This window comes from Pongo pygmaeus, chromosome 7 (assembly GCF_028885625.2).
Source record: "Pongo pygmaeus isolate AG05252 chromosome 7, NHGRI_mPonPyg2-v2.0_pri, whole genome shotgun sequence".
Lineage (NCBI taxonomy): Eukaryota > Metazoa > Chordata > Mammalia > Primates > Hominidae > Pongo > Pongo pygmaeus.
The window spans coordinates 58,983,704-59,011,430 of record NC_072380.2 but is presented as its reverse complement, the minus strand read 5'-3'; the positions used below and the strand labels follow the sequence as shown (position 1 = coordinate 59,011,430).

General features: G+C 41.2%; 1 protein-coding gene and 1 long non-coding RNA gene across 21 annotated transcripts in view; one reads left to right on the top strand and one right to left on the bottom strand.

Annotated features, from left to right (window-relative positions):
• The window catches only part of SPIDR (scaffold protein involved in DNA repair), a 491,719-nt gene that overhangs the window by 357,398 nt on the left and 106,594 nt on the right, over positions 1-27,727 (bottom strand). The gene's annotated exons all lie outside the window — the stretch shown is intronic.
• On the top strand, positions 5,073-17,566 carry LOC129042301 (uncharacterized). 2 transcript variants are annotated; one of them, XR_008504101.2, is made up of 3 exons: positions 5,073-5,257; positions 5,754-5,849; positions 16,188-17,566. It is a non-coding gene; the product is annotated as an uncharacterized LOC129042301 (long non-coding RNA). The 2 variants fall into 2 exon arrangements; XR_008504102.1 differs by having other exon boundaries at positions 5,079-5,257; positions 17,024-17,124.

The window sequence follows — 27,727 nt, the reverse complement described above, 5'->3', positions numbered from 1 at the left end:
AAGCATTCCAAGGAAACGTGATACAAACTACCAATACAAGGTGATCAGTCTCCCTGGGAACCACATGCCGGCAGAAGCACTAGGCCACTGAGAGAAAGAGTGAATTCCTGTGACTGTGCTGGGAGACTAAAAGCAAGGTATGTTAAAACTTAAAATATAGAAACTTTTAACCTATCAATTCTCTTACAGGGTCTATTCATTCAACTGTCCAGACACATATGTACATGGAGGCATAGCGTAGCATAGTTTATATGTAAAGAACACCCAAAACCAAAAAACTGGACTCATCCATTAATCAAGTGCTGGTTATGGTATTCATACAAGAAAATATCATGCAGCCATTAGAAACAATGTGATAGATCCATAAGTCTTGGTAAGAATACAGAAAATTACAAAACTAATGTATATATAGGAAGACCTTATGGGTGGAAAAAACAAAAAAATACAGAAGAACACATACAGATATTCTTATATACACAGAACAGTTCTTGAATACTACACAAGAAACAACAATGATTAATTCTGGGAGCTGATGTTATTATTCTTTGCTTTAACTACTGTTCTAATTGAAATTTTTTCCGTAAGTATGTATTTTTTATTTAAAAATATTTAAAATTTAGTAAATTAAAAGTAGAGAGTATAAAAGCCACCTAGAGGATCCAGACACTCAGGTGACAAAAGAGGAAACAAAACAAAACAAAATGGAGGGAGAAGGAACAAAAGAGAGAGACTGGCAAGAAGCGATCTCACGGGTAGGAGAGGACACATTATTTCAATCTGTTAAGTAACTAGGGATGTTTGTTCTCTCTACAAAATGAGCAGAACAAGAAATACAGAAATATTTCTTAGGCCCTCTAGATAAACAAAAATATATCAGTGGCCACTGACTTGAGTCGGCAATGGAATTTTTTAGCAGAGGATCTGAGTTCATGGCCTCCAGCCCAGAGGGTGAGAGGGAGGAGGAGGAAAGGATGGCAGGGGTCTGACTTGAGTCACCAATGGAATTTTTTAGCAGAGGGTCTGAGTTCATGGCCTCCAGCCCAGAGGGTGAGAGGGAGGAGGAGGAGAGGACGGCAGGGGTGTGAGGGAAGGCCCGCATCTGTCTAAACTGGCAGCTGCTGCTCAGAGCGAACTGCCTCCCGCAACATGGGCAATCTGCCCAATAACTAGCAGAGTTTCTTCAAGGGAAGATAAAGAAATCTGAAACCTAAGTGAATTTTCCTAATTTTAAAACGTTTGCCACTAACTGGAAAAAAAAAAATGTTTTTAAACATGGTGTAAGGGCACTACAGCCTGCAGATACCAGTTTCTATACAAATTACACTGAAGTACTAAAAAAAGAAAAAGTGATTTCTAATAATATTTCCAACTTTTCTTCAATGCTAGGTTTCATCAGTCTTCCATAACACAAAAGCTTTATTTTAGTATTTTGAAAGTAAATAGAAAACCAGAAGTATCAGTAAAGCTATACTTTTTCAAAGGCTAACAAAAATGTATATATACAACTATATAAGAACAAAGATTTGAGAGTGGTTTCACCAGAAACATTGATGTTTTGCTTTACTGAGGGGGCTGGGTGGGCTTAAAAATGAGTGGTAAACTCTCATTCACTAATTAATTCAACAAACCAATACATGCTAATGTAGCCGTAAGAATTTGGTGGGAAAAATGGAATCCTTGATAAACTGTTGTCATTTTTGTTCAGGTGAATTCTCTTTCCAGTTTTAGAGTTTCGTGAATGCCCTACCAAAACAGTAAGTTGCGAGAATTAAATACCATATATCAAAACATGAACATTTTATACCAATAATACCTGGTGGTATTCAGGCCTACCAAGTTCACTGAAACACTGCACTGCAAAAGGTGAACAGACTACCTGGAATTTCTGTCCTTTAGTCAAAAAGATAAAAGCAAATAATCAAAATGGCAAGCCCAAGCCTCCTTTCTACTAATTATAAAGATTATAGTTAAAAAACACAAACATATAGTTTTACTTATAAAAATAATTTTCTAAAGCATAATTAAATACAAGTGTGTGCCTGCAGGTGGATGTATAGAAAGAGAGCACACAGGTCCTCTTGCATAAAGGCAAATAAAGCAACAGAACCATCAGCAGTGGGGACAACGCTCTAAATATATTTTCTTAGAATGATGATGAACTTGGGCAAATTCACCCACACCCATTAAATAGGATTTTGAGACACTGGGGTCTGGGGTCAGTGGTAAAGTCTGTGCATTCTGACTTGTCTCCATCTCCAACTCCACTGATGAAATGCTCTGGCAAATTAAGTTAATAAAGCATTTTAATGTAGTAATTCAGCACACTGGCAAGTGCTGATTCATTTCCGGCCCATTACTTTAATAACTATTATTCTAAAACAGTTCAGTAACCAAATAGTACTAATGAAAACACTTCAGAGAAAGAGTCAGTTGGTTCAAGTGATATACTAGAAGAGGCCAAAGTTCATGCCAGCCAGGATAATGGTATTAATTGAAACAGATAAAATATTAGGGAGCAAAGAAAGAAGAAATAAAATACTATTTGGAGTTTTAAATGCTCAAGAGGACCAGCACAAAGACACAGAGCACCTGGCAGGAGGCTGGAAAAGCAGCTGTTTGGCAAAGAGACCATGGAGAAGAAAAGGTCCCAGTGAGATGCCCCTGTGGTGGGTAGGGTGAGGATGCAGCAGCGCCCTAACTCCTGGGCTTCCAACAGTTCGGGTGCATTTCTACAGCTTCGCCTCACCACAGACAGCCTCCCACAGGCTGTATACTAGGAGTTAGAATGACTCCACGATTCCATTCCTTTTGGGGATTCTTTATTTTGACAATCTATAGTACTGGGCAGTCAAAACGATAAGAAAAAGACCTATTGTTTCTCTAACTTGAAGTCTTCCAGTTTTTCGGTAATGTATGCAATGGGGGGAAGGGGTGCGTAAAAGGAGAAATGCGGGCATATACTTATAGGAGCTGACCAGAAAAAACAATTTTAAAATGCTACAATTCTCTAAAGAGGTGGATATTCAACAGTATCACTTTTTCTTTAAAAAAAATAACAAACTTCTGGCTAGGCGTGGTGGCTCATGCCTGTAATCCCAGCACTTTGGGAGGCCGAGGTGGGTGGATCATGAAGTCAAGAGATCGAGACCATCCTGGCCGACATGGTGAAACCACGTCTCTACTAAAAATACAAAAATTGGCTGGGCGTGGTAGTGCACTCCTATAGTCCCAGCTACTCCAGAGACTGAGGCAGGAGAATCGCTTGAACCCAGGAGGCAGAGGTTGCCGTGAGCCGAGATCACACCACTGCACTCCAGCCTGGCAACAGAGCGAGATTCCATCTCAAAAAAAGAGAAAAAAACTTTAAATTTAAAAATTAATTAGCACAATGCTTTATATAATTCAATTGCTACTCTTTAAGCTAATGTTACTTCCTGTAATCTTACCTACGCATTTCTTTATGAAATGTTCAGAAAAACTTGTGATTGCCCTGAATACCTGAAGTGCCACCCCTGAACTGCAGTGTCCCAGTTCCTATCAACCAAATCTTAATCTAAGTCCATGTATGACAGTCTACACGTGTAGGGCCCTCCTAGATGAAAAACTGTGTCTGCTATCAAGTCAGGAAGACATGGAGTCTAATTTCAAGATGAAGCAGTGCCTCTTTGGTATGAAACAAATTAGCCAGATGAAACACCATTCTTTAATGTTCAGAAATTAAAGCTCTTAATTCTAAAATTTATAGAAAGGTCACACCAAGAGCAATAATGGAATATCACTAATAAATTATCACATCCTTATTTTAAAATTACACCTTTGTAGCTAAATGCTACCCAGCTGGTAGAACAAAGGGAGGATGGTAACTAAACTAATATCATTCTTTGAGATAACCAATCATAAGAAAGAAAACTTCACTTGACTCATATTTCATGCAAAAACAAAAGTCTCAAGTCTTTGGTCTTGGCCAACATGCAAAGGCGTGCCACGGGGCGGCTCTGTGAGGACACCTTGTGTGCCTGGTGCCATGTGGGGCAGGTCCAGCTGAGCCCAGACTCGCAGGCCAGATGAGCTGCCCATGCCACTTCCTGCCAATCGCTGGTTTCTGCTCTCTGAGGCCTCCCACCCAATTACTGACCAGGCCCAGACCTGCCCCAGTAGGATCTTCCGAGAACACCCAGAGCAGTGTTATGCCAAGTTCACCCTGCCTATCCTGAGTTCAGCCTCCCTTTCTTAAAGTCACACTACAAACGAGCACAGTCAGTAGCACCATAAGGAAAGAACAAAGAGAAGGCCCTGGCTGCCTAGAAGCTTTTAAATCCCATACAAACCACTGTTTTAAGGAGGTTGGCTGGTAAGAGCAACAACAAAAATGCTACAGAAGATACACCATGGCAAGTAAAATCATCAAAACCAAGACTGCTCTTCACACTGAGGGGAATGAAAGAGTACTGGTGGCTGATAGGTCAATAGATTTGGTTATCATATGCCTGCGTTTCCACTCCCACTTCTAAAATGAAATTTATTCATGTAACACATTAACTGAGTGCCTACTGTGTATCAGGAATCATTCTGGGTACAAGCGGTACAGAGGGAGGGAAGGAGGGAGGGACCCAAAGTCTTTATCCATGGGTCTATTACCCCAGTGCAGTCATGGCACACATACACACATTAATTCATGTGGAATGCTCTCTGTTTACGCATTAAGAACTTCACTGGTTGTGTGGAAAAGAACAGCAAAACAACACAAAATAAAGAGTATATTGGACTCCCAGTTGCTAACAAAATTTTATTTTCTATTGAATTAAAACCAATAAAGCAACACCGATTCCAGACAATAGAAAGGCTTAAGCCACCAATAAGAGATCTACTTTCACTGTTTACATGGTGTGCTTTTTGTGACTGAAACTTTATCCGTGAAAATCAGCCAGCTAGTGAGAGGAAAAACAAGAGCTACAGGTTTTCTCACACATTCAAGGAAAAAAATCTTTTCTGAGGTAAACAGGTTTAACAAGCTACACCCATAGTTACACCTCTGAAAACCACCTGGCTTGCCTTCCTCAAACCAGATACATGTTTCCAACCTCAGCTGCAGCCCAGTGAGAAGGAGAGAACTTAACTCAAACCTATGGACTGGCTTACAGAAGCCCCCTCCACCTATCGTCAGCCCTGCACCTGCTCTGAGGAGCCCAAGGAGAAATGAGAGACAGCAGGGCAAGAGGGGAAGGGAATCACGAGGCTCAAGAAAGGCACCTGCCAGGTCAGTCAAAGTTCACCAAGCAGTAGTGGAGGGTGGAGAAGGTGGCAGTGACCAAGACAAGGGGGCTCCACAGCAAACGGCAGGCCCCGCCCAGCAATATGGTCCTCCGAGGTCCTGACGCATCTTGTCTGCAGTGATCACAGATGAAAAGTACCCCCTTCTCCAAAAAAAAATAGCGTACACCTGTGGAATTCTGACACAAACTGTGATACGACCTGTCTGGCCATTCTGTGTGTTTTAAAACCTGCTCAGTGAGTGTGAGTCCTGAGCTGCTGCAAGGGTGCCTTCTGCCAGGCCCAGGCAGGGGCAGCACGCGTTGCTGTGGTGCAGGCTGAGAGGTCATCGACTCAGACCTACACTCAAAACCTGGGCCTCAAAATCAGTAGAAACAAACACGATTGGCATGTTTTAAAAATAAATCTGTTCACTTATGCCTCTGGACCCAAGGCAAGACAGGTTGCTTCTGGTTATGAGCCAAGCTTTATTTTTATTCAAGGCAAAGAATTAAAATGCTATGCAATGGATGGGGAAAATGGAAGAAATTGAGAGAGAAGTCCTGAGAAGGTAGAAGATTTCAGAGGAATCAAGCCAGGTGAGTGTTCTAGGATAACAAAAGCAATAAAGAAAAGCAAAAGCAGTAACCAGTGAGTGGACAGCCCTGAGCTGTGGGCCCAGGGGGTGCTCCTCACCCAGACGCTCCACAAGCAGCAAAGGCAACAGGGATCAAGGGGACACGGAGCTCTGCAGGCACATGGGCTTGAATACACTCATGTGAATAAAATTAAACAGGCCTTGTCATAGGCCCCAGAAACCTTGAATATGCTTGTGTGCACTGTGCCCTCTACGAGGAGTCTGCAGTAAGCAGTCTTTCCTAAACTCCTTTAGCCACAATTTAACCAGTGTTTCACTGCACCTCATGGAGCTCAATTTTCTAAAATCTTATATTTTAATCATTTTAATGAAAAGCTCTTGCAAGTGAAATTTTCCATCATTTCTTCTTTCACCCAATTCACCCAGGCTGGAGGGCAGTGGTGCTATCTTGGCTCACTACAACCTCCGCCTCCCAGGTGTACCACAGCCTCCCGAGTAGCTGGAACTGCAGGCATGCACCACTACACCTGGCTAATTTTTGCATTTTTTGTGGAGATGCGGTTTCATCATGCTGCCCAGGCTGGTCCCAAACTCCTGGACTCGAGCCATCCGCCCACTCCTAAAGTGCTAGCATTACAGGCGTGAGCCACCAAGCCCAGCCTCTTCTACCTTCTTATTATATGTTGAATATAGGCGCATAATCTCATGACAGCCCACAGGCATTCCTGTGGAGAGCCATTATTTTGGACTCTGAGGTAGTGCAGTTCTGCTTCCCAGCTGGGCTTTCCTTCCCTCTGGCTACAGGCTGCTCTGCTCGCTGGCCCCACTCCTAGGGTGCCAGAGACTACCCTAATAGCCTTTTCTGGCTGATGCCAAAGCCACGAGCCCCTTCCAGTTTGCCTTGGGTTTAGGGGCCAGATAACAGCAAGACTCAACGCAGACACCAGGAGGACTATAAAGATGAATAAAATATAGGTTCTGCTCTTTAGAGATTTACATCTGGCTACTTGTTCACAATTAAGTTGAGCCACTGAGAGCTCAAAACACTCAACTGTAAAGCAAATCTACTAGCAATTATTTCAGAGTCCCAGGGCCCCCTTCAAGATCCAAGGTTAGCTCCAAAGGCACCAGCTGGACTTTACGCAAGTGCCATCTTGCCATCTTAGGTGTACATAATGATCCTTCTTTGAAATAATCAAACTTGAGCAAAATAATCCTCATGAGATTACTTTGGGGTGAAAGAAGACAAATGAGGTAAACTGACACAAGATTAAATGAATTATATGCAGTTGTTCACAGTCACACAAGTTAACAGAAAAATCTCAGGAACCACCACTATCCACACAGCATCTTACACACAATGTACCAGGCTCTGTCTAGAAAATAATGGAAGCCAGAAGAATAAGAGAGGAAAATCTATATGTATGTAGATAACTTTGATAGCTGCAATTACAAAGAAAGGCAAAATGAATTCTCTTTAAAGAACAAATTTGTCCTATGTATTTTTCCATAACCATGACATTCAACAAGCGTGATTTCCCAAGGACTTTAGTATTGAGGAATTTGAAAAGTGTCATGTTTCATAATGCTTGTTTCATCATTATTTCAATAGTGAAAAGATAAGTCTTTAATATACTGTTGGGAATTTTATTGGCCACAATGAACTAAAACAATATTATGGACATAAGTCATCTCTGAAAGTAATTACTCTTTGATATTCATGCAAGAACATGAACTATAGGAAAAAGTGCCAGGTACTCTCAGTCCCTAAGAAAAATTAGAAATGTCAAAGGTAGTGCTGGAAACCCCACTCTTGGGAAGACACTTGGTTTAAGTTATGAATTCAAACAAAACAATGTTTATCTTGGTGTAACTTTACCCATAACTTTAAGTACTATAAAGTTATCCTGGGCTTGATTTATAGAATCATATAAGTGTTTCTTAAATGAAGATAAGATACTGCTGAATAAAAATAATCAAGGCACTAAAAGGACATTTTGTAATATAATTAGCAGAACATGTTGTGTTTCTGAAATATATGCCACTAGAGATTCTCATTATGGAGAGCTTGGGAATGAATTAGCAGGCTGAGTTGCTCCAACCTGTTCAGGTGACTGGCCCTTGACCCAGCCACTTGGGAACTGAGTTCTTGGAATATTCTGATAGAAACGTTTGCATGCTTGAAATCTTGACCACTCTGTCTACATAGTCTGTGCAAACAACATAATTTATGGTGAAACCTGCTGTTTCCTCCTGAGGGACTGCAGTTTCAGTAGCTGTGGTCAGTCACATAGGCACTGTGAATCTACAAAACTGAATCAGAATAAAAATCCTGAACTGTTAAGACCAAGTGACAATATCTGCACATAATGAACTGCCATAATTCATTGCTAGAGGAACTAAGTGTGTCCTGTGCAACTCTCATGGAACAGGACACTTGGAGGCTTGTGCCTGGTCTCCTCTAGACTGCTCCCAACACACCTTTCCCACTTGCTTTCTTTGCTATAATAAACTGCAGTCATGAGTATACCTACTTCTAAGTCCTAGGACTCCTTCCAGCAAATCACTGAACTTGGAGATAATCTTAGGGACCCCAAACACACAAAGTTTATGGAATTTTATTAATTTTATCACATTTCCTATCATTTCAGTACAGTGAGATGTAAAAACCAGTCTATACAACCCTGGTAATCAGGTATAGCTAAATACATTAAAAATAATAACTTAAAGGACTTAAAGAAATACCAGTCCCCAGAGATGGAAGCCATTTAGGGTTAAATGAACGTGGCTGTGGCTGGAAAGCAAATCACTGTCCAGAACAGGGGTCAGCAAGCTCTTCTATAAAGGACTATATGGTAAATATTTTAGGCTTTGTGGGCCATGCAGTGTCTGTCACAAATACCCAACCTTGCCACTGTAATGCGAGGGCAGCCAGAGATAACACATGAACTAGTGAGTGTGGTGTGCTCCAATAAAACTTTATTTATGGAGACAGGTGATAGGCCAGATTTGGCCTGTAAGCTATAGTTTGCCAACCCCAATCCAGAAAAAATGCACTTCAATAAAAATGATGTTTCTCAATTTCTTTTCTAGGTTAAAAAAAAAAATTTTTTTAAGGAAAATCCCAAGATGTTTTTCCTCATCACTCAATGTATCTTGACATGCTACAAAACTCTAAAATTCAAATGACCTACACTACAAGTATAGTGATTTTGAAAATTCAAGTTAACTATTTATTGGAACCTACCATGACCTTAGTACAACATCAAATGTTCTGAAGAGACATTGATATATGGGATCCTGCCACTGGCACTGGGATATTCCAGACTGGTTAATGCTGCCCTGTATGGGTTTTCTAATGCTTCACAACAAATTACCACAAACTTAGCAACTTAAAACACCACCCATTTATTAGCTCACAGCTCTGTTCAAACTTTATCTGGGTAAACAGAAGGCTGGGCATGACATGACCGGGTTCTATACACAGGGCTTCCCAAGGCCAAAATCCAGGTCCTGGCTGGGCTGCCTTGTCATCTGGAACTCAGGATCCTCTTCCAATCACACCTGCTTGGGGTGTGATTCAGTTCCTTCCACACTGGGGTCCCTGTTTCCTTGCAAGCAATTGAGGCTGCTCTCAACTTCAAAAGGCTGCTCACATTACTTGGCACGTGATCTCATCCATGTTTAAAGCTAGCCAGAAATAAATAACCTTTTTGCTTTTCAAATCCTGCTCAGTTCCTGTAACTGGCTCTTACAACAAAAAAGTTTAATTTACCTAGATTCAGTGTTGCTCAGAGACCTCAAAGTGTGTCTAACACAATCAAAGTCCCTAAAAAGGCACAGTGAGAGATGATTTTGAAATGATTTTTTTCTTAGAAATAATTCTATCCTAAGGTCATGTAAAATGATGGATTTCCTGGGATTAATAACAAACTTCCTGGGAATGCTGTCTCAGCATTAACATAATCTTAACCATTCAGGTAATGTAGAACTTTGAATTAAGTCAAACTTAAAAAGCTTTTCTATTGTGCTAGATTCTTAATAATGCTTGTAAGAGCCCCAAATGTATTCAAATTCCTTTCTTCATCATCTACAACTTACTGATTTAATGACAACTATATTAAAAGAAACTGAACAAAACAAGATATTTCTGGGCACAGTGGTGCGCACCTGTAGTCTCAGCTACTCAGGGAGATCCCCTGAGCCCAGGAATTCGAGGCCAGCCTGTGCAACATAGCCAGACACTATTTAAAAAAAAATTTTCTAGTAGCTTGAGAACATGGAACAATTAAACCTATTTCTTTGAAGGCCGTGCTTTAGAAAACGATTGTTATTTTTGTTTTCTTAATAGCTATTAACAGCCGGCGCGGTGGCTCATGCCTGTAATGCCAGCACTTTGGGAGGCCGAGGCGGGCAGATCATGAGGTCAGGAGTTCGAGACCAGCCTGGTCAACATAGTGAAACCCTGTCTCTACTAAAAATACAAAAATTAGCTGGGCATGGTGGTGTGCGCCTGTAATCCCAGCTACTTGAAAGGCTGAAGCAGGAGAACTGCTTGAAGCTGGGAGGTGGAGGTTGTGGTGAGCCACGATCGAACCAGTGCACTCCAGCCTGGGCAACAGAGTGCGACTCTGGCTCAAAAAAAAAAAAAAAAAGCCTATTAACTCTTAACTCAATCTATTCCCCACTGCCCCTCAAAAGAATAAAACTTTTAAACTAGACAAAACAAAATAAGAAAATCATATCCCTTGAAAACTGTCCATCAACCTTGGCTACACATCTCTCTGGCCTTGTCTGTTATAATTAAATGTCTGGGGTTTTTTGGGGGAGGAGGTGGACCAAGTCTTGCTCTGTCGCCCAGGCTGGAGTACAGTGGTGCGATCTCGGCTCACTGCAACCTCCACTGCCCGGGTTCAAGTGATCTCTTGCCTCAGCCTCCTGAGTAGCTGGGACTACAGGTCTCCACCACCACACTTGGCTAATTTTTTATTTTTAGTAGAAACAGGGTTTCACCATGTTGGCCAGGCTGGTCTCAAACTTCCTAACTTCAAGTGATCTGCCTATCTTGGCCTCAAAGTGCTGGGATTACAGGCATGAGACACAACGCCCCACCTAAATGTGTGTTTTTAAATCACATTCTTGACACAGAAGGCTTTGTCTCCTTGATTAAATTAGGTATAACTGAAAGCCAAGCTGTCCATAACAAATTAGAAGATTAAAACTTAGCTAAAAATGAAGAAAGCATCTAAAACTAAATTCATGAAGACCCCTGGGATGGAGACAAACAGGAAGATATTCTCTTCTGACAGACATGAAAAAGAAGTAAACCAAAAGTCCACCTGACTGGATATTTAGACTTAAAACTACATATGCAAGACAAAATAATTCAGCCCAAATAATTTGAAAATATAACCAAAATGGGACAATTTATATTTCTAGGCAATAAAGTTTAATTACTTTTGAATAGATACAGTCTTTATTTCACAAGTTTAAATGAGTAACTCAGGATATAAAGCAAGTAAGAATTTCTTTTTCCCTAAGAGACAGGGTCTCACTATGTTGCCCAGGCTGGTCTCGAACTCCTGGGCTCAAGTGATCCTTCTATCTCGACCTCCCAAAGTGTTAGGATTACAGGCATGAGCCACCATGCCTGGCCAGCAAATAAGGTTTTAATTCTATTATCCTGTTTTAACTTCTAGAGAAATGTCAGGTTTATCTATTTATTTTCTTCTAAAATCCCTTTTGATAGACTTTCTCCAAATCTGTCCCTAATTCTAGTTTTTAAACTTCCCAGATGAACAAGAGAAAAAAAGATGTCTCAGTAGAAACCATCACCACACCTAGAATGAATAAAACAAACGAACCTAAAACAGCATACACCAACAGGTCAAAAACAGCTCAACTTTCATTACAAGAACAAATAAAACAGAAACACATGCCTACCAGGGCTGACTGTATGTAGCACTTTAAAAAGTAAACCTCAGGGGTAAGCACTTACCACAACTTATTTCTCCTAGGCCTGTGCCCCTGTATATTTATTAATAACTGAAAATCATTACCATTCACATTTGATTTATCTTTTTAATTTGGAATTTTAAAAAATTGATTTGAAGCCAGAAAACTGCATTTCAACACAATCAAATATTAATGTGAGTTCTACAGAAGTTTTAAATAATAGCAGTTTGGGCCTACCACTAACACCCTCCTTGATTTGCAAAGACGATGGATGACTTACTTTTAATGTACTGAAAATCACCGAAGCAATATGGCTAGAGCATATACTTCACACCCACATAAAGCACTGACTTTTATACCTATGTAACAAAACTACGTGTTCTGCACATGTACCCCAGAACTTAACAAAATAAAAATTTTTAAAAAAGAAAAAAAATCACACCTAAACTACTGCCACATTTTAAACCTTGAAATTTCAAGTGCTTTGAATGCACATCTCCCTCAAATTGCCAAACACCACACAAAGTACTAATGTGTACCAACCATATGCCCAATTTTCTCCACACTATAAGTAAAACTTTGCTTGGATCAGAAATGTTTAATATACCCTAAATAAGAGTGACACAATGATAGTCTCTAATTCTTTTGAAATAAAAATTGGCAAGTTAGGAAATTAGTCTATGGAATTTTTAACAAATGTGATTTTTTTTAATTTATGCTTTTCAATTAGGAGATAGGAGACTCCTATCTGAAATATTACTTCTCTGGTGAACTGAAGATTTTTAATAATTTTATACTATCATTCCAGGAATACATTCCGCAGCAGTGCACTGAATATTTTCAGGTGTATCTCCAATTTCCAGTTAGATCACAAGGTTCATAATTAAGAAATAAAATTCTTGAAGATCCTAATCCTAATCCTAGCCCTATCACCTCTTCCTTTTCATTGCCCTCATGACTAGCACAGTACTTAACCCCTGCTAAGAATTTCAGGCATAGTGTTCTGTTAGTGGTATAACCTGGTTTTGCAAAGTCTCTGAGCCTTACTGTCTCCAACTTCAGAGAAAGAATAATAAATACCTATCAGGTACAATGTTCACTATTTGGGTAATGGGTACACTAGAAGCTCAATCACCATTAGTATGCAATATACCCATGTAACAAACATGCACATGTACCCTATGAATCTAAAATTTAAAAAGTTGTAAAAGAATAATACCTATTCCACAAAGTCATCATGAGGATTAAATGAAAGACACTATAAAATTATTATATTATTATTATTATTTTTGAGACGGAGTCTCGCTCTGTCACCCAGGCCGGAGTGCAGTGGCACAATCTCGGCTCACTGCAACTTCCCCCTCCCAGGTTCAAGCGATTCTCCTGCCTCAGCTTCCCAAGTAGCTGGGATTACAGGCATGCACCACCACATCTGGCTAATTTTTTGTATTTTTAGTAGAGATGGGGTTTCACCATGTTGGTCAGGCTGGTCTCGAACTCCTCACCTCAGGTGATCTGCCCACCTTGGACTCCCAAAGTTAAAATTCCTAAGGACAGGGATAGTAGCTTGTCTCCCTAATGCCTAGCACTGGCTATGCAAAGATAAGCTTTCCTATCGTTATTCACTCATCAAACACTAATTACATGTTTACTATGAGCCTGACAATGTCCTAGGCTGGGGACAAAAGATAAATAAAACATTTTTCTTGACCTCAGAAACTCAAAGTATAGAAGAAGGATCAGAAAGGCAAATACATCAAAAACATCAGAGTCACAGGTGCTGTAATAGATCAGGGACATGGGCAGACTTGAGTTTCTAGGCATGGAAGTTGATGGGGAAGTCTTCCCAGAAGAGGCGACTTGAAAATGAGTAAATGTTTCATAGGCTGGGGCCAAGACTGGGAAGAGAAGGGTGCTCCTGCAAAGCAATAGCAGGAGAACAGAGATGGAGGAATGAACACCTGAATAGTCCACCATGTTTGGAGAGTCACCATGTAGTCAATATGGCAGAACCAGGGGACAAACAATATGAGCGGTTAGGTTGAAAGGAGATTAACACATCCCAGAAAGCTCCAAGCAGAAGATTTCTGTCTTACCTGGTGGAATCTAGCCAGTTACTTCCTATTAATTTTTTGAAGCAATGCACTATGTAACAGAGGCTTTATTTCATGACCTCTTTTGATCCTTACTACAGCCCTATGAGATAGAGATTATTATACCCATTTTACAGAGAAGTAAACCATTACACTGAATGTGTCTCCCCCCCAAGATTCATGTTGAAATCTAATCCATAACGTGGAGGTGAGGCCTTTGGGAGGTGAGTAGGTCATGAGAGTAGAGCTTTATAAGCAGAGTTCAAAGAGCTAGCTTGTTCTCTTTCTGCCATGTGAGTGTATGAGAAGTCGGCAGACTGCAACCTGGAAAAGGGCCCTCACCAGAACCAGACCATGCTAGCACCCTGAGCTCTGACTTCCAGCCCCTAAAACTGAGAAATTTCTGTTGTTTATAAGCCACCTAAGAAACTGCGACTCAAAAAGGTTAAGTAAGTTGCTCCAGGCACAGTTAGTGACCAGTGGGCTCCAACCTGGCTATCTGAGCCCAGGTTGTCCATGCTCTTAATCCCTGTGATCTACATAAGGGTTTTCAATTTTTTTTCAAACTTCTTTGGACCACAACACACATTTCACCTGGAAAGACAGACGTATCAGTAACTGAAACAACAGTTTCATGTAGTGGCATCTATACTTTAACGGTTTTCTTTTTTTTCCTTCAAAAAAAAAAAAAAAAAAAAAAAAATCCCTGCTTGTGTTATCCAAGGAGGCACAAGTGATCAACAGTCCCAGTGCTGCTTGTAAGCCATGTAGGCTGGACAGTCTGCCTTTGGATTCTACCTTGTGTAGGTCCTTGGTGACCAGCACAGTGGAGGTCAGAGGCAGAAGCTGGACTGCAGTTAGCATGGGGGGATGGGAGAGGAGACACTAGAGACAGCAAACCTAGACAACTATCTCAACGAGCTTTGTTAAGCAGGAGCAGGAAATGTGGCAGGGGCTACAGGGAACTGTGGTTGAAAAAGGTGAGGTTTTTTTTTTAACTTAAAATTTTTTTTTTCATATTCAGTGGCCAGTTACTAGATTTTTAAATACACACATATGAAAAAAACTCTATTATTTACAAGCATAAATAAAAACCAAACAGTCTGGCATTCAGGACCCTTATGATCTTAATTGTCTAATCTCGTTTCCTGCTGCTCTTCCACAAAAAAATGCCTAACTCAGCCACACCAAATTACTGAAGTTTCCACCAGAAAGTTAAGTGGTCTTTTTTTTTTTTCCTCATATTTTTAACATACTGTTTCTTTTACCTGGAACGCCCTTCCTCTTTCTTCTTCGCCTGGCAAACTCCTACTCAGTGCAGAAGACTTTATTGAAACTTCCTTCATCTGTAAAGCCTTTCTCCCACCCCAACAGTCTATGATGAGTGAATCTGACAGCAACCACCTAGGTTCTTTTTTTTTTTTTTTTGAGACAGTCTCGCTCTGTCGCACAGGCTGGTGTGCAGTGGCACAATCTCAGCTCACTGCAACTCCACCTGCTGCCTCAGCATCCCAAGTAACTGGGATTACAGACACATCCCACCACACCTGGTTAACTTTATATTTTTAGTAGACATCCACCTAGGTTCTACAATTCGTCTTACCCTATACCTACTTTAGCATCATCTACTACAGGTCTTTCTGAAGCCACAGAGGGCTGGTCACCACCACTTATTATACTGTTTCTATTACTTAATTTCTGTGTACTACAATAACTTGTATACATGTCTGTCCCTTCTTTGAGAAAAATCTACTATGCAAGAGAATATAAAATAAATAAATCCTGGCCAGGCACGGTGGCTCACGCCTGTAATCACAGCACTTTGGGAGGCTGAGTTGGGTGGATCCCAAGGTCAGGAGTTTGAGATCAGCCTTTTACCAACATGGTGAAATCCTGTCTCTATTAAAGATAAAAAAAAAAAGAAAAAAGAAAAAAAAAATCTTGACCACTTCACTTACTGAAAGCTTCTGCTTATCTGATCTCTAAATAACAATAGCAGAAAAATATTTCTTTGTGATATACTGTTTCTTATGTGTTGGGAGCCCTAGAGGCAACTGCTCTATATGAATAGCAACACAGAGAAAATCAACATTGCGCCTCCTATGCAGTTGATACAGAAGGCAACTAAAGAGGTCCCTTCTGCCTTCTGAGGAGACAGATTTCTTTCTCCATAAGATGTTACACACGGGAAAAGACACTCTAGAGTCCAAGACCACATTTGTAATCACCACTCAATTCATAGGTTAATTATTGCTGACCTATCGTTGTGCCTACAAAACCATCTTTTTCAGAGACAATCATGAAGCCAGGTCCTGCGGAACTAACAGAAGAGACTTGCAGTGCAGAAAATAAAGAGAATGGAAGATGAAAAAAAAAAAGAGAGATTTCTTTACATTGTGTTAAAGGAAAAGACTCTCCCTTAAAATGAGGGGTAGAGACCCCTTAAAAAATAAAAAAAACCCAGACAAACCAAGAAAGTCCCCATTGGAAATTAATGAATTTAATATGACTATAAGGGAAAACAGCACTGGACCATAAGATATTTTTTAGACTGTGGTTAAAATATTTCCTTTCTGCATGCATTTTGTTCTCCAATGATCAGGCTCTTAAATATATCTCTAGAAAAGAAGTACTTTCTACAAAGTATCCTCTTCATAACTGCCATTCAGAACACCAACTGCCTATTATGACACAGCAACCAAGAAACATTTGGGCTTGTATTGGGGACAATCAACTTGTGACTTCCTGCTAGACTTTCTCAATTCACATGATGATGAAATGGCTAGTGTTGCAATGCACTTATGGCTTTAGATAAAAACATAGGCACCCAAGACAGAAGTGCCAAAGAGGGCAGCACCCAGCAGGAAGTTGTTCCTACAAAGGAAATTGCAGTTTCTAAGATGAAGAGGAAGTCAAGAGGGAGAATTAAGTGTCTTAAGGGCTTGAGAAAATATTGAAGAAACTACTTGTGGTCTCAAATACAGTTAAAACACTAAGTAGTCCACGCTATCATTAATTATAAATTCAAAACTTTAACAATGCAATTTGGGGTAAAGCTAGTCAACAAAAGGTAAATCATGTCTGTGTAATCTTTGTTGTTAGAAGCTGCCTCTCTTACTCCTTGCAGAAACCTTTTCTGAAAAAATACCTGATAATGACACCAACTGAAAGGGACAGAGAGGAAGAACACTCTCACTCACCTGCTCCTGCACAATGTGAGAATCTTAGTCACATTTCTCTTCATTTTATGATATCCTGCAATGTCCTCTTCATATACAAACCCACTCCCCAATAAGCTTCTAGTTTCTATAAATAAATGGCTACCTTCTAAAGTTTGTTCGTTCTCATGTGCCTATGAAACACATACTGGACACAGAGACACATTACCAGTCATTTATCTGGCATCATAGCAGTTTACTACAACTTTCCTAAGTTCTAACAAACCTCTGATAGAAGCTGTTTCCAGCCCTTTCATCTCTAGACATTTCAACCATATGGGGACTTCGTATCTCACCTACTTATTTCCCTTTTCAGTTTTTAAAAATCGTGGCCAGAATTCTTTGATGCTAATAAACATTCACAGAACAGACCTTTTCCATCTTTAAACAGGAAACTGAATATTGCATGTATGTTTTACACTCAATAGGCTGTATAAAGTTATCAGTGATATTAACAAGGAGACTATTGATAATTTGTCATAAAAGACTACACATGACCTTCTTTTCCATAGGTTAGTCATATGTTAACCGCTTCTGCACAGAAAAGACATGTGCATTGAAGGCAAACATGAAAAACATGCCCACACATGGCAATTTTCTTGTCTCATCAAGACCACAGCATGTTTACCAAGATGGCTGGCAAGATGACACCACGATCCAAGGATCTGCTTTTTAATTCTAATTACTGAAATCTTATCTTAGTTTTCAGTATTTCACAGAAAGCCATCTGCACTCAGCAGTGGGATCTCCCTAGCAAAATCTTTTTTTTTTTTTTTTTTGACTCTCAACTCCTCTGACTCTGTTAACAACCACTGACATATGCTATGGACTGAATGTTGTGTCCTCCCCAAAACTTGTACACTGAAACTAATCACCAATGTGGTGGTATGAGAAGGTGGGACTTTTGGGAGGTAATTAGGTTAAGGGGGTGGAACTCTCATGAATGGGATTAGTGCCCTTATAAAAAGGGTCCCAGAGAGCTGCCTTGTCCCTTCCACCATGTGAGGTTACAGCAAAAAGATGGCTACCTATGAACCAGGAAGCTGCCCTCACCAGACACCAAATCTGCTGACGCCTTGACCTTGGACTTCCCAGCCTCCAGAACTGTGAGAAATGAATTTCCATTGTTTATACGCCACTCAATCTGTGGTACTTTGGTACAGCAACCCCAGTGGACTAGGATAACAAGCATCGTCCTACAATTTCTAATTTGGCTTTGAATCACTGTGTTCCTATAATCTCCAGCTTGCCTTCTTTCCTCCAGCTGCTTATTTTCTCCAACTAGCATTTCACAATTCCTTCCTACGTTCATTCACTGAATACATTCAGGCTGAAAACCAAGTATCTGCTACAATGCTGTTGCTACAACACTGAGCAAGACTTGGGTGGGTTATGGACACACTCCACTAAGTGCTATGAAAGGAGTAGAGTGGGAAGGGTGGCAATGGGGGCTAAGTGGTAGAATTTCTTGCCAACCATTTAACTTCTTTCTATTCCCATATTCCTACTGTCTTAAATTTGTGAGTTTATATAATGGTCCATACTACCTGCAACTTTCAACTGTTGTTCAAAAACTTTGTTAGTTTCCTATTGCTGTGTAACAAATTACCACAAACTTAGTGGCTTAAAGCAACACTCATTTATTAGCTCCCAGCTCCAGAAGTCAGAAGTTTGGCCATGTTTTAACTGGGTCCCCTGCTCAGAGTGTCACAAAGATGAAATCAAGGTGGTGGTGGAGCTTAGTTCTCCTCTGGCAGCTCTGGAGAAAAATCCAATTCCAAGCTCATTTTTTGTAATAGCAGAATTCAGCTCCTGCGGTGATAGGACTGAGGTCCCTGTTTCCTTGTTGGCTATCAACTGGGGTTTGCTCTGGGCTCCTGGATACTGCTACATTCCTTGCCAGGTAGTCCTCTCCATCTCCAAGCCAGCAACAGCACATAAACCCTTCTCCTGCTTCGAATTTCTTACCTCTTCAGCTTCTGACCTCTAAATACAGGTTTAAAGGGCTCTGGCAAATGGGTCAAGCCCACTGACAATAAATTCCCTTCTCGAAGTCAACTGTGCCATGTGTTAAACATAATCACAGGAGTATAAGCCACTCTAGTCACAGTCCCATGGATTATGCAATGTATACTGGTAGTGGGTCTACTGGAGGTCATTTAGAATTCTACCTACCACAATTTACAAGGAAAAAACAAAAACTTGACATCAATAAAGAATTTTATGGCACTAATTAGAAATACGGTTCTGAGATTCTTTAGTTTTCAATCCTGAGAGCAGAATAACCAAGAAAAAATCATAGGTAACTCCCAAATCTATTTCTCCAACCCTTTTAGCCTTAATCTATACATCTTTGCAAATACCCAAGAGGCACTTAAACTTGATTATTTCATTCAACCTTACCTGATAAAACTGACTTAATAACCTCCCCCTTTCTTAGATTTCTACTACACCACCAGGCTGCCAGCCTGCCAAGATCTCCACCTTCGAGGGATTATCATTTACTCTATGATCTCTTTAACATCAAACTGAAACTAATTCAACAACCAATCTTAACAACTTGCCCTTCCTCGCCACTCTGAAACACACTTCACACCTAGAGCAGAATCATTAGAAACACTGGTCTCCTACACTGACCTCCCTTCTCTTTCCTGTTCTTTCTGTCTGTGCACAGCCTTGCCCTATCCTACATATATCTCCCAAGGAAGTCCCTAACACTGTGCTCCATGCTCTCCTCTTCAGGAACCACAGCCCCCTCAATCTAATCACAGCTATCCAAGGCTCCTTATCCCAGCACTTAAGGCTAACAGTGTCCCCTGGACCCCAAAGTCATACTCCAAACCCCGTCATCTAATGCCACACCACACCCTCAGTCCCTGGGACACCTCACCTTCTGACCCCACCTTCAGCCTCTGCTCAGCTGCTCTCTCAGGCAGACACACCCTAGCAGGGAAAGGTCAGCTCCAAAAAGACATCTCATCGCTCTCATCTGCAACTTACTTGCTGTCCTCTGACCTATACCACCTGGTTTTATCTTTACCTTGCTTTGGCTTCATGTCTTTTTTTTAAAAGGTACATTTTACTTTTCCCACTGTATCAGGAACTCTGTGTGTGTGTGTGTGTGTGCGCGCGCTTGTGCATGTATGTGTAAACATACATATTTTTTCTTATCCCATAGCATTTATGCAGCACACACAAGAAATTAAATGAATTTTGCTTTTCTTTTTTCTCACAATTCAATCTGCATTTCCTGTCCTGACCTTTCACCTATTTTTATAATCTCTTTATCTTTACTTGCCTGGAAGAACAGTCTTTAGAATAGAGGTTAATAAAATAGGTCATCCACCCTTGCCTCTGCATGAATGAAGTAACAGCATAAATAACAGCCCAGAGGCATAGAAAAGTACATTTATTTCATGTTTCAATTAAATAAAATTTAAAACTCTTAAAACAGGAGTAGACAAAAAATTCTAGGAAAAAAGTCAAGAAGCTTTAAAGCAGGAAAAGGAACAGAACTTGGAAAATGTGCATTTTCACATGCAAAAGATGGGAAACAATCTGAAAGTCCACCTAGAGAGGACAGCTAAACAGATGAGGGTACTGCCACGTAATGCAAGGCTGCACACCATGGGGGTTAAAAAAGAAACCTTCCCATGTTGCTCGGAAAGACCCAAGGCATGCTAAAATGTGCATGGGTCTCCTGAGAGTTGTGGAACATGCTGCCATGTGTCTATAAAGGGCAGGCAACATATCTTCAAAAACATTTATTTAAGTCTCTGGAAGAATGCAATAATGGTGTTTGCTGATAGGGAAAGGGGACTCTAGGTAAATGGGGACAGGTATGAGGAGGCTTCCATCCTTTCTCATGCCACTTGGACCACGTGAATGTGGAAGGAGGCCAGGTAGACTCTCTCTGCAAGTCCAGGAACAGGGCAGATTCACCCACAGATTGTTATAAAGTTCAATGTCCAGGAAGGAGCTCGATGCCTCCAAAGGAAAAACACGTGTATGTCTTTGCCTGTTCTAGGTTCTCTGACAGAAGGAAACAAGCCATGCAGGTCTTACTCTCCAAAATACTTGCAGACTCCTTTTGCTACAGATGCTGTGCTGTACATGCACAGAGAAGCACAAGCTGTACAGGCCGCAGGCTTGCTGTAGGGAAGACGGAGGGCAGCATCAGGGCTCTGCCAGGGCACCCGCACATGACGGGGCATAAAGGCCCATCCATCTGCTACCTGCCTCCGTGCATGCAGGGAAAGTCAGGAAAATCACCTGAGAATCCACAGGATTTACAGATTCAAGACAAGGTCTGATCACACACTCAGAAAAAAGGTAATGATTACAGGCAAATCTGCTTTTTAACAGACTTTTTTTTGGATTATCAGGCTGGCATTATCAGAAAATGCCACTGAAAAGACTTCCTGAAAAACATGGTATTTAAAAAACTCAAATCATAGTAAGATTTGCTGCAAATGAAAGAAACCAAATTAACATTGGATATATTCCAAATGAGAGTTCTATTTGTAAACTGAAGAAAAACTGCGGCCTGCCAAACTGATAATTAACCAACTGCGCACCCCGAACCAACTAGTGGAATGACTCCCTCTTCCTGGGGTAGGTTCGTCACACCTTACATATTGAAAAACAAAACTTGCATTGAAGCTGTACATCAAAAACACTTCTTGGAACAAGAGCCAGGGTTCTTTTGATTACTTTTGACCCAAATTAGGCCAACACGATGGCAGTAACTCTCCAGGTGAACTTCAGCTGGGAGCTACCAGGAGGCTCCAACTGCAGAATACAGGTCAAGGACACAGAAGGTACCAAAGGAACATCGACTCATAGTAACCCTGGCTTGCTGTCCAAGAAGGCAGAAGCCCTATGAGAATCTGGAAGAGGCTGATGTCAGTTTCAAGACTATACAGGATTAAATGTGACTAGTTACTGTTCTAGGCAAAATGTACAAAATACTTTCATCAAGAACCAAACGTTTTATTTCCTATTTAGCTGAAGAATAACACTTTTACAGAAGCAATGACGGAGCACAAAAAGCTTATTTTCCCCTTCTCCATGTTCTCTCCTGAAACAATGATCCAAGTGTATTTAGAACAAAGACTCCTACCTTCAAATGAGTGTAGACCCTCTAAAGAGATATCTACCACCTTCCTTCATGTCCCCAAAATAGCTCATAGACCTTGCTAGAAGAGAGTGATGTGATTTTCCTTACCCACCACCAAAATGAAAGAGAGAGAGAGAAAAAAAAAAACCTACAGAACAGAAAAACCACCTAGATACCACTCTGGTAGCCGGCCACCACACCCTCCTAACTAGAATGTGAGCTCAGGGGTCCCCAAACTGAACTGTAGCATAGAGCACAGTTCAGTTCTATGGATGGCAAAATCAGAAAGGGAGTATTTTTTTAAAAATATCATTTCGATAACATAAATAACTGTTCACTATGGTTCCAAACATAAGCACTGTGGAAAGTAGTATCCAACAAGCTTCCTCCCCAGAGATCACTGCCAGAGCCTGGGGCGGGAAGAAGGGAAACCAGGAGAGTGAAGAGTCTGAAATACTCTTTGACCTAATTTTTTTTTTTTTTTTTTTTTTTTTTTTTTTTTTTTAAAGGCTGGGCGTGGTGGCTCACGCCTGTAATCTCAGGCTGAGGAGGGCGGATCTAGAGGTCAGGAGATCGAGACCATCCTGGCTAACACAGTGAAACCCCATTTCTACTAAAAATACAAAAAAATTAGCTGGGAGTAGTGGCGGGCGCCTGTAGTCCCAGCTACTTGGGAGGCTGAGGCAGGAGAATGGTGTGAACCCAAGAGGCACAGCTTGCAGCGAGCTGAGATTGCACCACTGCACTCTAGCCTGGGGGACAGAGCAAGACTGTCTCAAAAAAAAAAAAAAAAAAAGAGAGAGAGAGGAAAAAGAAAAAACAGCTTTAATTTCTATACCTTTTAATCCCCTCAGAGATGCTTTTGCTACATGAACTTGTCTAGGGGACTCTGTGGAGCTTACTGTAATGTGAGCCCTGAGAAACTCACTGCCCTGTCAATTTACTAGGCAGAAACGACATATCTGGGCTGACCATCTGCAGGTGGAATAGGATTTGGTGAGAATAGGTATGTTGCCTAATGGGCGATGTTGGCCAGAAAAAAGAACACTGGCTGGGCGTGGTAGCTCACGCCTGTAATCCCAGCAGTTTGAGAAGCCAAAGCGGGTGGATCACTTGAGGTTAGGAGTTCAAGACCAGCATGGCCAACATGGTGAAACCCTGTTTCTACTAAAAATACAAGAAAAAAAATTAGCCAGGCACGGTGGCACATGCCTGTAGTCCCAGCTACTCGGAAGGCTGAAGCAGAATCGCTTGAACCTGGGAGGTGGATGTTGCAGTGAGCCGAGATTGTACCACTGCACTCCAGCCTGGGTGACAGAGTCAGACTCTGTCTCAAAGAACAAAACAAAACAAACAAACAAAAAAACACCATATATGAGTGTTCATTCCTTCTCTTTACATTTTTTTGTTTTTTCTATTGACACTTTTGTGTGCCTGATATATTTCATTTAAAACAAAGACAGAGGAAGACACAATCAATATACATTCTAAAACTGGCAGAGATCTGGCATGCCAATGTGTAGTGATGTGTGGTCAAAGAGCAAAGGGAGGAAATGCTGGAGATGACACTGGGTCCGGGCCCTTCCTACCAGGGGAGATGTGTTCAAGGCAGCCTTCCAAGCCACAGGATGCATAGGAGGACTCGTCAGTCCTTACTCCCAGTAGTAAGCAATAGCACTTAGGGAGTTTTCAACTCTGCAGCTAATCACAATCATTACAGGTCTTTAAAAGCGATACAATGGATTCTGTCAGCACTATAAAAGGCAGTCACACTCTCAGCAGAATCTCTCAGGCTGCGGCACCATAGGCCATGCCTAGGACAGCACAGCTGGCCTCCACTAAGCTGACCTCAAATGAGTGTACCACACTTGCATGCAAGTACACAGGTGGCACGCCCACTGCTGCAGCACCCAGTTCCACACCTGCCAGGCTTCAGCACCTGTGATCACACTTCTGGCCACCAATATGCTGTGCTGGGCCCACTCCGGATACTTCAAGGTCTACCTCTGACTATCAAGGGCTGAAAAAAAAATGTGTAGCACGTGGAGCCTCTGGTCTGGACAATTATACCAAAAGGCAGTCTGGGAGCACATGTGCTGTCCCTCATAACTAAGGGTCCCTGCATCCTTAACTTTCATCATGAAGGGCCTGTTCTCTCAAACCATATGGAGCCAACTAAAATAAAGACTGGTCGCAGGCTGGTGCTCCTGCCCTTGCCTGCCCTCATCCGTCTTACATTCCTCATCTCCCCTAAACTGTAGTTCTCCCACCTACAAGCCTGCTGCTCAGCATGGCCCTCTGAGATCTCAGTGACTCTCAAACCAGCGAATCCACCTGTAGAGCTGTTAAAACAAGGAGGGTGGAGCCCCACCCCAGAGTTTGATTCAGAGGTGGCTGAAGGGTCTGAGAATGTGCATTGCTGACAAGTTCCCAGCTGCTGTAGTCAATCGTTGGAGTAGCATCCTTTGAGAAACACAGCTCTAACTAGCACTCATGTGAATATTTGGTTTTGGTTCCTACCTGCCTAACCCAGCCTCATCCAACCTAAGCTCATTAGCTCTGGGACTGTGGACTGCCCAATTCACAAGTGGGATGCCCATCCCCACCCAGGCCCTTCCTGGGAGCCACAGCGTGCCACAGATCCACAAACCAGCAGCACTGAGTGCTCATCCTGTCTCCTCCTAACCAATGGTCAGATGGATGGAAGGCTCAACTGAATTCTTATAAAAATTAATGATTCATTCCCATGATAAATTCATGTACTGCCTTGTGGCTGACAATGCAGTTTTCCTCCTCCTGATGCTCCATATGAACATCACCACAAGTTCTAGAAGTAGGTATTACCATTCCCAATTTACAGATGATAAAACTGAGGTCAGAGGTACCTGAGATCACAACACTGGGACTTTTGCTACCTTCTTTTAAGTAACTGTGGTCATGTAATCCATTTATCAGCTGAACACTTTTTACACTTTTATCAGCATCACTTATTTATTTTTAATATTAAAAAATCATCAGCATTTTTTAAAAGTGTGAAATAATATGTGAATGCTCACCACACACTCCAGAAGTACTGGTTGAATCAAAGTCTTATCCTACCATGAACACAAACAGCACCAAAGCAGTGTTCGTGGTCCAGCACGTCCAAGAAGGCTGAAAACACCACTAGATACCTTCAAGCACTGGACACAAACTGGCGATCAGCAGACAAATTTTTGCCCCACAGACTTTTTCACTTCTGTTTTTTGTTTTGTTTTGTTTTTCATTTGAACTAGCTGCCAACATGTAGAAAGTGGGAGATTTCACATACTTATCTGGACAGCCAGCTCTCTCAAAATTGAGAAGATCTGACAACGCTGGAATCACATCCTTTCAAGGCACACGTAGCTGGCTGGAGTTTACCAACAGCCCCGGTGGTCAGTCATGGCAGCCTCTCCAGTCAAACAGAGCCCTCTAAGCCTATGGGTTTTTACCACCTGCCTGGTCCACAGGCATTCATAGGCTCCTGCCCTGCAGCTTATTCTGTAATATAGTTAAAATAGATCAATGACAAACAACTTGAGCAAAATTCATTTCTCTTGGCTTACCAAATTAAAACAGAAGAATGATACAGTTTGGCTACTTAGGGACTACTGAGAAATAGTAGAAAAATCACTAACCACACAGCAATTAGACAAGAGCCTGATTCTTGTTGCCTCTCTCCAGGGAAAGCCAGTCCCTCTATTTCTTTTTTTCTTTTTTTTTTTTTTTTTGAGACGGAGTCTCACTCTGTTGCCCAGGCTGGAGCACAGTGGCGTGATCTCCGCTCACTGCAACCTCCGCCTCCCAGGTTCATGCCATTGTCCTGCCTCAGCCTCCTGAGTAGCTGCGACTACAGGCGCCCGCCACTACACCCGGCTAATTTTTTGTATTTTTAGTAGAGATGGGGTTTCATCATGTTAGCCAGGATGGTCTCGATCTCCTGACCTCGTGATCCGCCCACCTCAGCCTCCCAAAGCGCTGGGATTACAGGCGTGAGCCACCGCACCCAGCCCAGTCCCTCTATTTCAAGGAGAGAGAGTGATAAATTGTTCCGGGCTCTTTCAGACACTTTGACATACATGCATACATATGTACAATACAGCATGGAAGCCAATACTTATCACAGTATCATAGCTTGTTCTTACGAAGTATCCCATTTTTTTAGAGAAAGAGGCTGGCAGCACATTCTAAAATGAAAACCACTAATTATGATATATTCTTGAGTCAAAAAACAATCATAACACACAGAAACAAGGACTATACTTTCTTCAGAGACAGGATGCTCTCTACCCGTTATAGAATAATCACAAACTCTGTAGGGCACAATGCTGAGGGCTCAAAATCTCATTTAACAACTACCTGTAGTAATTGATTTTCTAGAAATATGGGAAAAAAGAGTTTTAAACAAATTCACCCTCTACCCATGCATGTCACTGCAGAAAAGGTAAGTCATAAAATCACTATCTTGCATTCATCAACTCTTTTTTCCTTTTTGCCCCTTTGAGGACAGCCCAGAAGAAAGGCTGTTCCAGGTTCCTTTACATGCTCTGACAACACAAAGGGGACCCAGGACTCCTAAACAAACAGGGCCCTTGACCCATGGTGCTTTCCAAAAAAGAGAAGTTCAAAGTTTGAAACTTTCATCGAACGTGCCAAGGTGGATATTATAAAACAGAACTATACAAAATTTGTTAAAAAAAAAAAACAAAACTTTTTTAAACAATTTTTTTAACTGGTGGGAGGGAATCAGATCTCTGTGCTCAATCCTATCAACAGATGTCTCTGAAATCCTAGTCATGCTAGAGTTAGTGTCTTAACATGACAACAAACTGTACAAAAATGTTAACTCCAATTGCCTCCACCTAGAGACTACCAGAAATTTATGTGATCACGGGTTATTTTATTAATAGAGAGAAAAATCAATGAGATTTATTTGTGCTGGAATGGGTGGGAGCAGTATGTCTGTATATATGTATCCTACATCCTAACTTCCTAAATGTAAATACCAATGGGCAGGACTAAAGCCCATAAAAGCAGAAAATGGACATAAAATGTTTAAAATTCTGCTACTGAAGTAATATAGGGATCAGATAATGCAATTGAACTGCAAAACAAATTTTAATGAGACAATCCAAGCCAATGCCATGCCATGTTTAGAAATAGCAACAGGGAGAAATGACATGGCTTGACTTCATCATTTCTTCTTCACGAGATTGTTGTGGGAAAGCTGTAGAGAGATCTCAGCCTCAAACCTTAATCTTAACATCTAGTGTTAGATCCTGTCTTCTGACACCTCAGGAAAACAGGCCAAACTCAGAAGTGAGTATACATTGTAAATTTATCATTTCTAACGTAAGGCATTTGAGAAAAAATAAGATAATCTCTCAATATTTATTTCTTTAAAAATTAAAAAAAAAAATGACCAGGCAAGGAGGCTCACATCTGTGATCCTAGCAACTCAGTAGGCTGAGAC